Source organism: Castanea sativa, chromosome 4 (genome assembly GCF_040712315.1).
Source record: "Castanea sativa cultivar Marrone di Chiusa Pesio chromosome 4, ASM4071231v1".
Classification (NCBI taxonomy): Eukaryota; Viridiplantae; Streptophyta; class Magnoliopsida; order Fagales; family Fagaceae; genus Castanea; species Castanea sativa.
The window spans coordinates 11,624,337-11,642,919 of record NC_134016.1 but is presented as its reverse complement, the minus strand read 5'-3'; positions in this window follow the sequence as shown (position 1 = coordinate 11,642,919).

Here is an 18,583-nt window from a genome sequence, read left to right as displayed (position 1 = left end):
TCCAAAAAAGAAAAAACTAACCTATTAGAAGGTTATACAATTTATATTACATAGCATTCGTATGACACATAAATTAAATTACTTATATTTGTTAAAATATAACTATAGGAAAAAAAGGCATCACAAGTAAGATGTGCTGCTTGTACATTACTTCGAAGAGATTAGTGACAACCTATAGCTAAAGCTGATAAATATATGGCACTGATAATATTTTGCTAATAGAAGACCAAAGAAGCCAACCCTAAGCCAATTTCAATGAAGGACTGGCCCAGGAATATAATTCATACAAATAGTCAAATAGTAAAACACCTATGATAATTGAACCTAACTAAATTAAGAATATGTCCCTAATTAATATCTCTTCTTGCATCCAAATTGGTCAATCAAATAAGTCTCACATAATGCACTAAAGATACACCCAACCATGGTATATAACGTGTTCATAAGTGACATATAGACCACATACTTAGAACACTTTAGTGAACATATATAACAAAAATAACAAATATAGTATGTTTATTTATTCCTAGCATTAAATTAAAATGAATCAAGTCAAATATCCATTCTATATTTAAAAATATAATAATATATATTCCTTATTCTTTTAATATATTCTAAAAATTACCATGATTTATCTAAAGCATTTATAGCAATAAATTTTTATTAATATTTTTTCTAAAAAACAATGGAACATAAACCACTTAAAAAATAGTTATTACATAATATCCATAATTTGACCATATAATTTGGTTGGGACATGACATATAACTAATTCTTTGAAATAGTGTCCAAGTTTTTCAAGACTAATAAAAATTGAATTGAATGTTTAATGTATAGACATATGTATATGTATTATAAAAATTAGAATCCCACTTTCTTGACATGATAGTGTCAAACAAACCACTAATGAAATCTCAATAACCAACATTAACTATTCCAGCTTGCCACATGTTTAGGACACTTTAACCAACATATGTAACATAAATTAGAAATACATTGAGTTTTGTATGCCAAGAAATAGAAATATAGCTATTTTAGTCCATTTGTTGATGGGGTCAAACTAAAAACTAACATATTTTATTCCATATGTATAAAAGGTGACCACTTTGGTTTGTTCGTGAGTAAAATCAATCACATAATTTTTTTTGATAATTCAATAATTATAATGGGGTAGGGAGGCTTTGAATTCTAGATGTCATGAACAATCTAGGAGATGGCAACCAATTGAGTTACAAGACTCTTGACCCCATGATTAAAAGCAAAAAAATTAAGTGTTTTATGGATTAAAAACAATAACTTTAAACTTTAGAGACTAAAATTGTTCATGGACTAAAATTTAGGGACCATCAATATATTTTAACCCAAAATAAATAAAATTGTACCCCAGAAATTGGTTGTGTTCAAGTAGCTCTTTGTTCAACACTTCTAGTTCTCAAGCTATTTGGTACTATATATTTGCTATTGGATTGGGGAGCCGAATTACACATTGATGTATCAATACAGAGAAATTCAAAATACATGCATGCATACAATTACATTTAATCTAGACAAATTGCCTACTTTGCAATCAGTATGTAAAAATAAAAAATAAAAAAAACTCATTTTAGTCCCTACATTTTCACGCGATTCCCACTTTGGTCCCTAACTTTTTTTCCACCAATTTTAGTCCCTATCATGAAAAATGCGTCTCATTTTAGTCTCTGACGTTACATCAGAGATGAAAATTGCATAGCTGGCAAACAAAAAAAATTAAAAATATTAAAATAATGCCACTGTGTCCACGTGGCTTTCCACGTCAGCCTTTAAATTAAAAAATTAATTTATTCATTTTAACTAAATAAAAAAAAACAGAAATAAAAAACCAAACCCAGCAAATTTAAAAACCAAAAAATTAAATTCAAACCCATATTTCAAACCCCCACACTCACTCACTCTGTATAAAAAAAAAAGTCTCACCCTCACTCACTCTCACCGCTGGCTAAGGCAGTCCATCGGAAACCGCCACCCAAAACACGTCGTTTCTCAATCAAGCGGCGGTTCCACCTTTCCAAAACCCAATCCAAACTGATCCAATCGCCACCCCTTTCGCCTCCATCCAGATTGACGTTCGCCGTGCTTAGGTCTACCTTCGCTGTGCTCGATCTCCCTCCTCGCCATGCTTGATCATCCTCGTCGTGCCTAGATCAGTCTTCCTAGTGCTCCGATCTACCTTGCCATGCCTTGATCTGTCTTCATCATGCCCTGATTTGTCTTCTCTGAGCCCCTATCTGTCTTCTCCGTGTGTAGCTCAACCCCGGATCTACCATCTCCACCAAGATCTGCCACCAGCAATATCTCTCCTTTTTTTTTGGGTTCATTACTTGATGGCTGAAAGGGATATTGTTGTGTATATTCACTTGACTTGTTGAAATGGAACAAATGGTTTGTAATGGTCTTAAAATTATGGGATTTATTTTGTAGATTTTTGAACTTGTTGTAATGGTCCCGTCTTGGATTTGGATTTGTGGGATTTATTTTGTAGTTTTTTTTGAACTTGTTGTATGCAATGTTATTAATTCCATTTCGGGACTCGTTTTATTTTGTCCAGTGGAATGGAATATTTCGATACCAGCTTATTTCGGCATACCGTTTCAAGGTGTTTCGGGTTCCTTAAAAAAAATATAATATATATATATATATATATATTATTACTATTATATAAAATAATGAATTTAAATTTTTTTTAAAATCTTAAATAAAGTGGGGTTAAAAAATATTTAAATATTTTTAATTTTCTACAAATAAAATTCATAATTATAAACAAATTAAGAAATGTACAGTATATACTCTTTCCCCTTAAAAGCAAATGAAGTAAAGGTGATAAAAAATTTATGTGAATATTTTTTAACTTTTTACTTGTGGCATTATTGTAAATAAATAAGAATCTAGGATTAGTTTTTGAGGTAGGAAATTTCCTAGAAGTTTCCTTACAACCTCCATTACTCCGCACGTATGTTCCATGTCCACTTACCATTTCCTTTCCATGTTCCATTTCCACTTACCATTTCCTTTCCATTTGATCTCCTCCATTCTTCTTCACCAGTCTCCACAAACTTTTCTGTTTTTTTTTTTTTTTTTTAATGCTTTCCTTGGTTTTAAGTTTTAAGGCTTCCTCACACAATCAAGGCTGGACCCCAACATGCCTAATAGGTAAGTGTTCTCTAGCAAATGAAATGTCAACAATAGAGAACTGTGGTTGCTCAAAAAGACAATGTTGAAGTTGAATGAGAAATAGTGAAGCCCAAAATGGCGTAGATGAGCTTTTAGTTTTCTTTTTTCTTCTTCTTCTTTAAACTTTGGACCTTTACTGTTTTTTTTTTTTTTTCCATAGCAGGCCAAATCTTGTACTGGCCGAAATTTGCATCTCGACCGGAATTGGCCGAAATTGTTCGGAATGGCCTGAAACTGCCCGAAATCTGACCCGAGGTGGAACGTGGGGTATTCTAGTACCGGTTTGCATACCAGAACGGAAAATTCTGGCCATCCCAGCCGAAATGGAATGGAATCAATAACAATGGTTGTATGATTGGTGATGGTGTTGATGACCGGTGTGGGGGTTTGAAATATGGGTTTGAATTTAATTTTTTGGGTTTTAAATTTGCTGGGTTTGTGTTTTGTTGATCTTGTTCTTGAAGGGGTTTAAATTTGCTGGGTTTGTGTTTTGTTGATCTTGTTCTTGCTGGGGTTTAAATTTGCTGGATTCTAAATTTGTTGTTCTTACTGAGTTTGGTTTTTATTTTTGTTTTTAATTTTTTTATTTAGTAAAATTAATAAATTAAATTTTTTTTTTAATTTAGAGGTTGACGTGGAAAGCCACATGGACACAGTGGCATTATTTTAATATTTTTAATTTTTTTCGTTTGCCAACTGTGCAATTTCTGTCTCTGATGTAACATTAGGGACTAAAACGAGACGCGTTTTTTAGGATAGAGACTAAAATCGGCGGAAAAAAAGTTAGGGACCAAAGTGGGAATTGTATGAAAATGTAGGGACTAAAATGGGTTTTTCGCCACAAAAAAAAAATTATTATATTGTAACTTTTTCACATCTCTATTTTTTTAATAGTATCACTCGCTAATATTAAAATCTCCTTTAATTTATTTAGTCTTTTTTTTCATTTATAATTCTGAGTCAAAATCAAGCATTGACAAAAATTGGAACTTAACAACAACAATGAAAGGCTTAGTCTCAAATTAAATATATAACAAATCCACCAAGAGAAAATTGATAAAAAAACAACAATGAACAGCAATGAAGTGTTATCAACCCGACCTTAACATTAGATCTCCCATTTGTAGTTTTTTCATTTAACAATAACAACAACCATGAATGGCTTAGTCCCAAATTAGTCTCAAATTTTTTTTTTTAAATGTTTATAAATCAAGAATAAATAAATATAGAAGAAGAATCTCCTAGAGGAAATTTTCTTTATTAAATACAGACTGGTCGAACTCACGAAATAAAAGAGGAAAAATTAAGACAGAGAAACATTATTATAATAGTAGTACTTTTTGTGTTGAAAAATGGACGATTTTTTTTTAACAACTAATATTTTTAGACCATTGATCATTTGTTCAATGTTTTTTTTTTTTTTTTTAGGGAGGGGGTGGGGGGGAGCTCTTATTTTGGGGAACATTTAATATTTGGGTCTAATATTTGAAAAAACTCAAAAAATTCTTTTAATTAAATCATTGATGCTGTCCAATTTTCTAAAAGCAATATTTGGGTTTAAAAATCTTTCTTTCCCCACTTCTTGTAGGAGAAAAAAAAAGATTCCTCTACTTTCTTTTAACCTGATACATTTTTATGACACGTGTAGACGCTCATTTTTGCGAGCCCAACAAGAAGGAAGGCCCAAAGTCATGGGCAAAAGAAAGTAGTATGGAAATGCCATTAAACTAAGTGGTAGGAATGACGGATAGTGGGTCTATAAAGTAAATAAATGGACCCTGAGGAAGTAAGTGTGCCTAAAAAGGCCCGAAAGAAAGTAATAACAAACCTATGGGCTGTATGGATGTGGAAAAGTGAGAATGGGTCATGGCTGCCACAGCGGGCCCAAGGCAATGTAAGTAAAAAAGGTAAGGGACAATAGAGAACCCATGAGCCCCAAGGGAAAGGTGAGAAGTACTTGGGCCGAGGAAGCCCAAGAAGTTAGTAAAAGCCCATGGGAAACATAGAATTGAAAAAGGGCCAAGGATGCCCCAAAAAAAGTAGGTGGGCCAAGGATGCCCAAATGAAAGTAGGTGGGACAAAGGAGCCCGCAAGTGGCAAAAGGCCCAATGAGATTATTGGGCCTTCGAAGAAAGAGTGAACGGAAAAGTCTAAAGAGGCCCAGCAAGCTTAGGTCAAGAAAATCCCACGGCAAGCACAACAGAATAGTGTGGCAGGGAGCAAGTAACGGGGGCTGGGAATAAAGGCATGGAGCGGCCTACAATCGGGCAAGGCCCAGCCTATAGAAGGTACAAACCATAAATAAGGAGTCAGGCGAAACAGCCCACACCAAAAGAAGCCAAAAAACGAGCAACAAACTGGGCAGTTTGACTTTCAGACCGCGACAGATAGATGAGCAGCAGGCAGAATTTGAACATGCATGGAGGCAAGACACGCATAAGGCCTAGGCACCACCAGCCTATATCCAGCCAATACAGGAAATGGTGAGGTCATGGGTCAAAGGTAAGGGGGTATGGTCTGGCGGTGGGGAGGGGAAAAAACTCATTTTCGTGTTTCCTGCTCAAGCTCTTTTGGAGGCAATGTTCTGCTGGGATGACATAATACCCAAAAGAGGCAAAGCTAAGTTGGAACCACTAGGTGCATGCCGTGAGGGATAGAGAGAAGGAGAGTATTTACACCGTGGCAAGTAAAAGTGCCACAGCGAGCAAGCAAAACGAAAAAGCCTTCTCTGTCTGGTGAGGCGGAGTGGCGCTGGCTGGGTAACTGACCAGTCAGTGATGATCGGCAAAGAAACCCATGCTAGAAAAAAACGGTTAAGGACTAAAATGGTAAAATCCAAACACCGCTGGCCCTATATAAGGAGCCCTACTGTGCACGGCCAGAGGACGGAAAAAACCTCGATGAGGTAGTTGCTAGAATTACAAAAAAAAAACAGGGGAGTGAGAGAAGCAAGAAGAAAAAGAAAGAAAGAATAAAAAGAGAGTAAAAAACAAAAAGAAAAAAAGAAAGAAAGGAAAGGATTAAATAAATAGAGAAAAAGAATTAAGAGAGAAGCAAAGAGAATAGAGTGATTGGCATGCACCGAATGGGTTAATCGCCCTCTCCCCCTCTAATCCATGCTCTCTGATAACAAACAAGGGACTTCACTCAACCCAAGTCACTGAGGCCCATTCCTTCAAAGCAGATAATTCCTTCTTAGAGAGATTAGTAGCGTTGAAGGAGTGGTTCCCCTTCCTGGCGACGATTCCGCAGAATGGTTTAACATGGCAGGCTGGCATTTATTTCTTTAAATACGCTTGTTGTTCTTTGTTCAATACTTATTCTTCTGTTACCATTGTGTAAAGCGGGCACTTTTCATACGGGCCCACTGTCTATTCTATCTAAATTTCTATTATTGTCTTTATTATATCTGTCTGCTGTAGTTAACGTAACAGTTCTGCCTGCCGAAAAGCGTATGATCAGGACCTGACCAACAGAGGCATTATTTGCGCACAAACCGGACCAGGAAGGTTTGCTCCTGGACCGGTCCCAACTCCTCCATCCAAAAATCTTTGAGCCTAGTGTAGCGGCAGGCGGCCCAGCCTAACACTTGCAAAAAAGGCCTGCACAACACGTTATGGACCTTTATTTTATTTTATTTAATCTCTTTTAAGACATATACAATCAAGAATAAAAATAAATAATTCACCCTTAGGAATTCAATATTTATTATCAAACTAAAACAACAATTATTTTTTTGCGAAGACTGGAATTAAACTCCAAATGTTGCAAAAAAATGATGAGAATTAATAGTATCACTCGCTAACTTTCTCTCTGTTATTGTTCATTTGAATATTCTATTCTTTTAAATAATTGGATTTTTCATTGTAATGCCAATTGCAAGATCTTGTTAATTAGTTGCTAATTACAACAAACCAAGTGTACACTTTATAGTGGGTTCTATTTTTTTCACATCTCTATTGTAACTTTACCAATTGAACTAATTACTAGAACCGATTAAAAAGTGTACACTTGGTTTGATGTAAGACGTAACTAATTAACGAGATATTTCAATTGGCATTACAGTGAAAAATCTAATTATTTAAAAGAATAGAATATTCAAAAGAACAATAAGAGAGAGAAGAATGACAAATATTGATGATAATTACAATGAAAGTATAAAATAATTCTTTAGCTTCCTGATGACAACTAATCCCCAGCTTGCTAAGCCTACTCCATGTGATAAACTCAAAGCAACTATGTTAATTTGATCCTTAAAAATGTGGTCACAAAACAAGAGCCTTGTTGTCATTGTGTCTACATTAGCTTTGGATAACCCAATGGATGCTATTTTTATCTTTCCTACCTCGGCCAACTACTTGAGGACCCCATCTACAATGCCAAAATTGGTTGTAGATGAAACATAAATAAATCAAAATTTAATGCAACACATTGACAAATTGAAATATTTGAAATTAGTACATATAATAAAGTCAAGAAGACGAAATATCTTTCGCACCAAGGTGCTGATAGTACACATCGATGTAGTCTATATCAAGATATTGACTCTTTTTTTTTTTTTTTTAATGGACTTTAGGATTAGCTATGCACACCAATAATACCATTGCGTACGTACATAACCGGGCTCCCCTTGACCCCAAATGAACCATCATCTGAAATAGTTATAAAGAATTTTGTAGGTAGCTAACTGAGTTTTCTTTCAAAGCCTAAAAGGACAAGATAATAACTTCGTCTATCAATTTTAGAATATGGTTGGTTTTTCAGGCTAGCTTGTTTATTGAATGGAAATCTCATCCAAACAAATTAGAATAAACTACTTGGCAAGCATTTTTTTTTTTTTTTTTTTTTTTTGCTATTAAAAAAGTTTCTCTGTAGCTAGTGAAAGGTGGGCTCTCCATCTTCTGTAGAATTGTCGTCTCTTCTTAGAAGAGGTTGTTGTACCTTAGAGTAACATAGTTACCCTAGGGCTTGTTGGGTTTTTTTTTTTTCTTTTTACGGGTTGTGGGAAACACTCATCTATGAGATGGCTGCCTCTGCCTCCATTATCGCTGCTAAGTTTCTTACCAAGAGAGCACTGAATCCTGATGCAGTTGCGGCCACCTTTACTCCAATATGGCAGTCCAAAAGAGGCTTCAAAATCAAGAATCTGGGTAACCATATAATGCTCTTTACTTTTGACAGTGAATCCGAAGTTGATACTATCCTTGCAAATGCCCCATGGAGCTTTGACAAACACTTAATGATTTTGCAAAAATATGATGGGTTAGTAAAATAGAGGACTTAGATTTCAATAGCACCCCGTTCTGGATTCAATTACATGGTCTCTCCGTAAAGTTTATGACTACGATGGTGGCAGAAAATCTGTGTGAACCTGTTGGGCAAGTTTTGAGATTACCAAATGCAAAGACTGAAGAGTGTGGAGGATTTATGCAAGTCCAGGTTACGGTGGATGTTTCACAATCACTCTGCCGAGGGAGGGTGGTCACACTTGATGATAGTAGAGAATTCCGTGTCCCCATCAAATATGAGAGGCTTCCCAATCTTTGCTATTGGTTTGGCCGCCTCACCCACAATGACCAGGACTATGATCATTGGATTGAGAGTGAAGGATCACTTACTGACTCTGACAAGGAATACAGGGCATGGCTGAAAGCTTCACCACGGTTTGGAGCTTGGAACTCTGTAGTTGAGGTGCCGGGATTCTATTCGAAGAAGAAAGAAGAACGCTTACACCAACGGCAATCCGATGAGACGAGGAACTCAACGGCGGCTAGGGTTAAGCAGGCCACATCGGCTGCCAACATGACACGAGAACATATGGTAACTCTCCCTTTGATTCCTCCAAGGCTGATTCTTTCCAAAATAATACTCATTCTGCCTTTATGTCCACCGATCCTTTCCGTTATTTTGTGGCCCTACGCACTTACACATGGACCCAGGACTTATTTACACCTTAAACATAACCTTTGACAAGCAATTAGAATCCATTGACCATGACTTCATGAAATTTGATAACCCCATGCATGACACGTCCCTTTCTACTGTCCAGCCTAGCCATATGCCACCTCAGCCCGTCTTTACCCACCCTCAATCCCAGGAAGTTAATGACACCCCAAATCCGACCACACAAATCTCTGACCTTCCAATCCCAAATTCCAACCCTGCTACTATCTCAGATATTCCACCCAGGCCGATTTCCTCACCCCACCCAAACCACATCTCCTCTTGGAAAAGGATATTCAGGGCCACTGTTGATCACACACAATTTGAGCCCAATTAGTGGGAGAAAACGTGCTCTAAATGAGGTTCAATCTGAGTTACTAAGTAAACGTTACAGATTGTTGAGGACAATACAAAGATATTGGGAGAGGCTGGTTTCCAGCCCTGCCAGAAGAAATGAGTCTTTTAGTATGGAACTGTCACGAGCTTGGGAACCTGCGTACAGAAGATCAGCTTGCAGATTCTGTGTGGGCAAGAGATCCCTCTGTCATGTTTTTAGCCTAGATATGGACAAAGCAAGGCTAGGCTAGGTTCAAAGACGTATTCAATTTTAAAATCTATTTGTGGTTCCTAGATGTCATAAGGCAGGAGAGTTGGCGATTTTGTGGAAGGAAGGATTTCCCTTGGAGGTTGAAAAATATTCAAAGAATTATATTGACACAGTCATCAACAAAGACAAGGAGCATGCTTGGAGGTTCACCGGGTTTTATGGAGAACCGAACACCACTAAGAGACATAAAGCATGGTCCAAGCTACTATCTCTAAAAAAACTATGGGTCTATACCTTGGTTTTGTGCAAGGGACTTTCATGAAATCACACAACAGTCTGAGAAGCAAGGCGGGCAGTCTCGGCCCCATCATCAAATGCAAGCCTTTAGGGATATACTTGATAAGTGTGGATTTATGGATCTTGATTTTGTTGGTTTTACATTCACTTAGCAACTATCCCAATCTTACTATATGGGAAAGACTAGACCGAACAATTGCTACTAATGAGTGGTTCTCAATGTTTGCAGGTACAAAGGTGCACCACCTAGATGTCACATCTTTAAATCATAAAGCATTATGGATTTCACCGGAGCATATGAATTGCATCTTTCAAAAACTCTTCCGTTTTGAACAAATGTGGATGACTGAAAAGGGTTGTAGTGACTCCATGGTAGCTGTGTGGAGTATAATTCCAATGAGTCATGGGATACCCATGTGCTAAGGAAGCTTGAGACATATGGGGTGGCATTATCTAAGTGGAGTAAAAAGTCCTTTGGTAGTGTCAAGAAGCAATTGGAATCTGCCCGTAAACAACTAAAAGCAGCAAAGCAACATGCTATCTAGTCTGGTGACTCAAGCCATATGAGGTTGTTGGAGGATGAGGTCAATCAACTCCTTGATAAGGAAGCCAAAATGTGGAGGTAGAGGTCCAAAGTTGCATGGCTCCATGATGGTGATCATAATACTCAGTTTTTCCATAACAAGGCTTCTCGGTGCCGTAGGCGAAACTATATTACCAAGCTGCATGATGCTAATGGAGGATGGTGCTCAAGCCAAGATCAAGTTAATGCCACCATTGTAGACTTCTACCAGAATCTCTTTACCTCGAGTAGCCCTAGAAATTTTAAGGAGGTCATTGAGAATGTTCCACAAGTTGTACATGAAGAGATGAATGATATGCTTGTGGCCGAATTCACCATTGAGGAAGTGGAGACCACTCTAAAGTAGATGGCACCCCTAAAAGCACCCGGTCCGGATGGTATGACTCCTCTCTTTTACCAAAGTTGTTGGTCCTTACTTAGGTTTGGTGTATCAACCACTATTTTACACTATCTCAATTAAGGTTCTCTACCTCAAGCCCTTTTCCATTCTTTTATTACATTGATTCCTAAGGTAAAGGATCCAACATATGTCTCTGAGTTTAGACCTATTAGCTTGAGCAATGTTTTATATCGCATTTTTGCTAAAGTTCTAACCAATCGCTTGCAAGCTATTATGCCTAATCTTATTTCAAAACATCAAAGTGCATTCATGTCTGATAGATTGATTTTATACAATATCTTGGTGGCATTTGAGACTTTACACTACATGCAAAATCACAATAAGGGGAAAACTAGCTTTATGGCCTTGAAACTTGACATGAGTAAAGCATACGATAAGATAGAGTGTGAGTACATAGAGAAAGTGATCAAAAAGATGGGTTTCCACCCTAGATGGATACAATTGATGATGATGTGTATAACTATAGCCTCCTACTCAGTGTTAATTAATGGGGAGCCCTATGGGCATATCACTCCAACATGTGGTTTGCGCCAAGGAGATCCATTATCCCCTTATTTTTTCCTCATGTGTACTGAAGGTCTCCATGGTTTAATAAGTCGGGCAGCCCACAATGGTGACATTCGGGGTGTATCTCTTTGTCGAAATGGACCTAAAATCACTCACCTTTTTTTTTGCCAATGATAGCCTAATTTTCTACAGAGCTAGAAAAGAGGAATGTCAGAGCTTGCTTGAGGTGTTGGCCAAATATGAGAGAGCTTCTTGGTAGCAAATAAATCGTACTAAAACCACTATCTTCTTCAGTAAATCCACCACTATAGACACTCAAACAGTGATTCAAAACATGTTGGGTGTTAATGTTGTTCGGCAATACGAGAAATATCTTGGACTTTCTTCTTTAGTTGGCCGAAATAAGAAGGAAAGCTTCACATACATCAAGCAGCAAGTGTGGAGAAGGATTTAAGAGTGGGAGGGTAAGTTATTGAGTCAGGCGGGCCGAGAAATACTAATTAAGGCGGTGGCACAATCTCTCCTAACTTATACCATGGCATGCTTTAACTCCCTGCCTCACTTTGTCATGAACTTGAGAGCATGATTTGTTGATTTTTTTTTTGGGGTGCAAAGGGGCGATAACAAGAAGATCCACTGGGTGAAGTGGTTAGAACTTTGTAAACCCAAGACACAAGGTAGTCTAGGGTTTAAAGATTTGTCTCTATTCAATGATGCACTCTTGGCCAAACAAACATGGCACTTGCTCCATGACAAGTCATCTTTGTCCTACCGTGTTTTCAAGGCAAAGTTCTTCCCTAATACCTAGGTTATGGAGGCAAAAATTCCAGCCAACTCCTCGTATGCTTGGAAGAGTATCATGAAGGGTAGGAACGCAATCAAACGAGGGATAGGGTCAAGCAAGTCTGTCCATATTTAGGGTGAAAATTGGTTGCCTAACTCATGTAATTCCAAGGTTATATCACCACGGATTGAAGGGAGGGGAGTGAGTATGGTTTATGACTTGATTGATCTGGACCTTAAGGAGTGGAAAGCGGATGTTATTGATAGATTGTTCTATGATTTTGAAGCAGCCCTTATAAAAAACATGCCTCTCTGCAGATCAATACAGGATGACGTCCTAATTTGGCCATTTAATCCCGATGGAGTATATACTGTCAAGTCTGGCTATAGGTATTTACATGAGCAGCAGACAAACGGCCTACCTGGGCCATCAGACATGTTGGTGCTCAAGCCACATGGAAGAAAATTTGGGGGTTTCAAGTCCCAAATAAAGTCAAGCACCTGGCCTGAGAAGCTTGTAAAGATTCATTGCCAACCAAGACTAACTTGGTCCATAGAAGGGTCATTACTGAGGGCTGTTGTGATGTTTACAAAATGCATCAAGAAGATGTGGTTCACGCCTTATTCCTCTGCCCAACCTTGCAACATGTTTGGAGATCTCAGGCTAAATGGACCACAACACGCTTCAAGGGTGCTCCTCTTTCACTGACATTTTTAAGCTCATTTTTACAGGTAACAAGGATCCCGACCTCTTTGCTGCTGTGCTGTGGAAACTATGGAATAGGAGGAATAACTTGCACTTGGGCAAGCTTGCACTTCCACTCAATTAGGTGGTTGCTTTTGCTCAAAACCGCATCCTGGAGAAATATACTTGCAGCGTTGGAGTTCAGCAAACCCGACAACATCCAGTAGCAGTTTGGAAGGCACCAGATCAACATGCCTACAAAGTCAACTTCGACGGAGCCACTTTTGCAAAGGAAGGACTTGCTGGTTTGGGAGTAGTGATCTGCAACGACCAAGGACTGATCATGGCCTAGCTTACTTAGCCACTACCCCTACTTGTTTCAGTTATAGAAGTCGAAGTCTTGGCTTGGATTCGACAACATCACTTTTGAAGGGGACTCTGAAGTCTTGTTTAAATCATTAGAGACGGGCTGCAACTCTCTGGCTCACTATGGACACTTAATTGCAGATATTCAAATTCTTATGTCTCGGTTTTCATCACTTAGTTTATCTCATGTTAGGAGGCATTGTAATAGATTGGCACATGCCTTAGCTAGACGAGCATACTCTACCCCTGTTATGTCTATCTGGATGGAAGAAATACCATCAGACCTTAACTCTGTATGCATGGCTGATTTGAATGGCCTAAGCTAATAATATGTCACTGTCTTGATTCTCAAAAAAAAAACTACTTGGCAAGCAAATGAGACACAAGCTAAATTACATGTTTCATTTCAATAGGATTAGTAACAGTACATAGTTGTTCTCATGTAAATTTATGGCTAGTTGATCATATGCCTTACATTCCTCCCAAACCTCAAACCTCAGGCCACTCACTCTCTCTCTCTCTCTCTCTAATACTTTGCATTAAACAAAGAAGAAACCGTCCAAAACACAATAAAATTATATTCACATTTTTCAAAAAATAATGGAACATAAACAACCTAAAATAATAGTAATTATATAATCTCCATAATTTGTCCATATAATTAGGAATACGGTCCAAGTTTATGGGATTAATGAAAATTGGATTGAATGTACTATGTATAAACATATGTGTGTATATGTATGTGAGTGTGTATATATATATATATATATATATATATGTATATATTGTAAAAAATAGAATCCCATCCCACAAAAAAAAAATAAAAAAATCAGAATCCGACTTTCTTGACATGCGAGTGTTAAACAAATCACTACTGGAACCTTTTTTTTTTTTTTTTTGAGAAACAAATTAACTATTTAAAACACACACACACACACGCTTAATTGCACCCTCCCACCAAGTTCAAACACATTACTTAACCCAAAGTACTACTACAAAAAGGTCTATCAGTACTGGAACTTTAATATCCAATATTAACATTTCCAACTTACCGTATGTTTAGGACACTTTAGAAACATATGTAACAAAAAGAACAAATACATTATTTTTATTTATGTACGCCAATAAACACAAAACTACTGGATTCCAAAAAGCAATACATATTTACTAGCATGAAAAATGATATTAGTGTTAGGGGTCTTTTAGCTAACCTATCGACCAGGAAAAGACTTACCAAGGAATTGGTTGTAAGAGCACTAATATAATTTCAATTGGATTTTAGTGTTAATTCAAGAGTACTCATATATTAGAATTGATTTTGAGTTTCATAACCATCAAACAATGGTTTTGAAAATAATCAAGGGCAATTATATTTTAAATCAATAATGATCACCACATCATAAGATTAATATTGATCATATTTAATTAACATATGTTTATGCATTTATTTCTAAAGGCATTCTAAAATTTGCTCTCCATTTGTTACAGGAAAACACATACAATTTTGTGTAATCATTTTCAGTTTTGGAGTAACCATAATCTGTTTGTTTAAATTGTTGACTAAGAACCACATGATTTCATATATATATATATATATATATATATCTTTTTAGAAAAAAAAAGAGACTTGATAGGGATCCATTTAGGGGATTTGCACCACATTTGCAATGTGGGTAGCACCGTTAATAAGCCCAACATAATTCATAAACAAATTTTTTTTAGGAAAAATTCCTCAACAATTTATTATCCAAAAAAGAAAAAAGAAAAAAAAAACCTATTATAAGGTTATACAATTTATATTACATAGTATTGTCATGATACATAAATTAAATTACTTATATTTGTTAAAATCTAACTATAGGGGGAAAAAAGCATCACAAATAATATGTTTTCCTTGTACATTACTCCGAAGAGATTCGTGACAACCTATACTTGAAGTAAACCAATGATACTATTTTGCTAATATTTGACCAAAGAAGCCTGCTCTAAGCCAATTCCAATAAAGGATTGCCCAGGAATATAATTCATACAAACAGTCAAAGAGTAAAACACTATGATAATTAAGCCTAAAATTAGGAATATGTCCCTAATTAATATCTCTTCTTGCATCCAAATTGGTCAAACAAATAAGTCTCACATAATGCACTGAAGATACACCCAACCATGGTATATAATGTGTTCATAAGTGACATATAGACCACATACTTAGAACACTTTAGTGAACATATATAACAAAAATAAAAAATATATTATGTTTATTTATTCCTAGCATAAAATTAAAATGAATCAAGTCAAATATCCATTCTATATTTAAAAATATAATAATATATATTCCTTATTCTTTTAATATATTCTAAAAATTACCATGATTTATCTAAAGCATTTTATAGCAATAAATTTTTATTAATATTTTTTTCTAAAAAACAATGGAACATAAACCACTTAAAAAATAGTTATTACATAATATCCATAATTTCACCATATAATTTGGTTTGGACATGCCATATAACTAATTCTTTGAAATAGTGTCCAAGTTTTTCAAGATTAATAAAAATTTGAATTGAATGTTTATTGTATAAACATATGTATATATGTTATAAAAATTAGAATCTCACTTTCTTGACATGATAGTGTCAAACAAACCACTAATGAAATTTCAATAACCAACTTTAACTATTCTAGCTTGCCACATGTTTAGGACACTTTAACGAACATATGTAACATAAATTAGAAATACATTGGGCTTATTTGTGTATGCCAGGAAAGAGAAATATAGCTATTTTAGTTCATTAGTTGTTGGGGTCAAACTAAAAACTGACATATTTTATTCCATATGTATAAAAAGTGACCACTTTAGTTTGTTCATGAGTAAAATCAATCACATAAATTGTTTTGATAATTCAATAGTTATAGTAGGACTTTTTGTGTTAAAAAATGGACAATTTTTTTTAACAACTAATATTTTTAGACCATTGATCAGTTGTTCAATGTTTTTTTTTTATTTTTAAGGAGGTGGGGGGGGGGGGGGAGCTCTTATTTTGGGGAACTCTTAATGGGTCTAATATTTGAAAAAACTATAAAAATTCTTGTAATTAAATCATTGATGCTGTCCAATTTTCCAAAAGCAGTATTTGGGTTTAAACATTAAAGTCTCTCTTCTCCCACTTCTTGTAGGAGGAAAAAAAAAAAGATTCCTCCATTTTCTTTTAACTTGACATTTTTATGACACGTTATGGACCTTTATTCTATTTTATTTTTTCTCTTTTAAGACATCTACAATCAAGACAACAATCAAATCAAGATAACAATAAGTTTTTTTGTGTAGGCAAGAATTGAACCCCCAGATGTCTTATTCAACCATTAAAGACTTTACCAGTTGAGCTAACTGAAACCCATTACAGAGTGTACTTTTAGTTTGTTGTAAGTCGTAACTAATTAACAAGACAATTTGAACTATCAATTGGCCTTACAGTGAAAAATCCAATTATTTAAAGAATAAAACATTCAAAAGAACAATAATAGAGAGAAAAATGACCAATATTGACGATAATTACAATGAAAGTATAAAATTAATTCTCTAGCTTCCTGATGATAAAACACATTTACATATTATGTTAATTTGTTAATTTGAGAACTTGAAGTCATAAGGTCTAGTACTTTCCTTTGTTCTTGTCTTAGGATTTTGTTTCTTGTCATCCAAATAGTATTACAACGAAAGATACTATCTTGGCATTCTAGAGGGCCTTTAGGATTTGTTTTGTTTCAATGTAAAATATTTTCTTTTAAAAAATGTTGCAAACTGCTTGTTTTATGTTGTATAATAAAATTCCTGAAAAGTGAAAATCCTTTGAAAACATATTTACATATTTTGATGTTTGGCACAAACAAAAAATCACAAATTTTCTTGTATTTTCGTATAGATATCTACATCATATTTAAAATTTGAAGCATAACATTTATTATTACTATCCTCTTGTTGAGCCACATTAGCATAGCATTCGGTCTACTTCAGTCCATTTGGTTCAGTTCTGTTCACTTCAGTCCAATTCAGTCCAAACTAGAAGTGGCTGAACATAACTTTTAGGGTTGACAACAGATTTGTTGCTCTTCCAATCTACGAAGTCAGCAGTCCAAGCTAAATCACGTTTGAAGGATAAAATTAAAACCTTCTTCACAAGTGTTTCCAAAATAAGTAACAAGTATATAAAGGGAAAACAAAGAGTTAACCAAATCCCCTGCCTTTCTCATTTGAAAATTTAGCAATCAACAAAGTTTATCATACACAGAGATAAAACCTTATGCACATGCGGATACATAAGGTAGAGGCATCAAACTTGTGCCACCGATGACCCAACATCCATTGAAAAAGCTTCAAGTAAAAGGTAAAGAAAAGAAGCTTCAAATGGCCACCCTTCAACCCGACTGGAGTAAAATACTGAAAATAATTTTATTTTATTTTTCTAATAAATGTAAAAAATGGAGAATCATTCAAATACAAGAATCTTTTTTGCAATCCAACAACCAACATAATCATCTGATGTAAAGGCTGAATTTGGATAATTTATATCATAATACGCAGTCTAGTTGTGTTAATAGTCTACCACAGAAGCCAACCTACAGTTTGACAAAACATAAGGAACTGACCTTATTTGCCTTGATACAAATGGCAAGATTACTAGGAAGGATCCATGGAGTTGTTTTCCAATCCGTGGAAGCTGCCTTACGTGGATCACTGATTATTGGAAAAGTCATCATAATTTCAGGGGCAGGGACATCCTGTGTCACTCCAGGAAAGCTAGACATCATTGAAATGCCATGAATCAAGGTTCTAGAATTAATATTATAAAATGATCATAAAAATCACATTAAACCAAAATGATAGTTCAAACTCAACACTAGAGCGGCCTGATCCTAGTTCACCAATCATGGATAAATGATTACTACCTCAAACCAAAAAAAGCTTGATAACAACACTGGATGATAATAGTTCAGCAACCCAACAGCTACATATGAATGGCAAACAGAAGTTTCAGATAACAAACCCTCTATTTCTTACCATCTTCAAATTTAGACAGCTCTGGTGTCTTGCATCCAGTGCAGTATGGCATGACCTGTGAACACAACGACATCAAAGAAATTCATTTGAACCCACTTTAAAAAATCAAAAACTAACCTATCTTTAAAAACCAAAATAATTATTAATTATAATCTTAAAAAAAATTATCTCAAAATATCTCATTTCAAACCTAGAAAATGTAAGAA